This window comes from Octodon degus, unplaced genomic scaffold (genome assembly GCF_000260255.1).
Source record: "Octodon degus isolate 3935 unplaced genomic scaffold, OctDeg1.0 scaffold00299, whole genome shotgun sequence".
Lineage (NCBI taxonomy): Eukaryota > Metazoa > Chordata > Mammalia > Rodentia > Octodontidae > Octodon > Octodon degus.
In genome coordinates this window covers 1,148,558-1,149,151 of record NW_004524875.1, presented here as the reverse complement: position 1 = coordinate 1,149,151, position 594 = coordinate 1,148,558, and the positions used below count along the sequence as shown (strand labels likewise).

At 59.1% G+C, this 594-nt stretch overlaps 1 protein-coding gene across 2 annotated transcripts in view; it reads left to right on the top strand.

Annotated features, from left to right (window-relative positions):
• Nnt (nicotinamide nucleotide transhydrogenase) overlaps nt 1–594 on the top strand; it is a 94,043-nt gene that overhangs the window by 50,242 nt on the left and 43,207 nt on the right. The gene's annotated exons all lie outside the window — the stretch shown is intronic.

Below are 594 nucleotides of genomic sequence, written 5' to 3'. Positions count from 1 at the left end.
AGAGTCTGCAGGCTGACTGGAGAGCTGTCAGGTGTAGTGTGTACAGGCTGACTGGAGCGCTGTCAGGTGCAGAGTATGGAGGCTGTCTGGAGCGCTGTCAGGTGCACAGTTTGCAGGCTAACTGGAGCGCTGTCAGGTGCACAGTCTGCAGGCCGACTGGAGTGCTGTCAGGTGCAGAGTCTGCAGGCCGACTGGAGAGCTGTCAGGTGTAGAGTCTGCAGGCTGACTGGAGCGCTGTCAGGTGTAGAGTCTGCAGGCTGACTGGAGCACTGTCAGGTGCACAGTCTGCAGGCTGACTGGAGCCCTGTCAGGTGCAGAGTCTGCAGACTGACTGGAGTGCTGTCAGGTGTAGAGTCTGCATGCTGACTGGAGAGCTGTCAGGTGTAGTGTGTACAGGCTTACTGGAGAGCTGTCAGGTGTAGAGTCTGCAGGCCAACTGGAGCGCTGTCAGGTGCACAGTCTGCAGGCTGTCTGTAGTGCTGTCAGGTGCAGAGTCTGCAGGCTGACTGGAGCGCTGTCAGGTGCAGAGTCTGCAGGCTGTCTGGAGCGCTGTCAGGTGCACAGTCTGTAGGCTGACTGGAGCGCTGTCAGGTG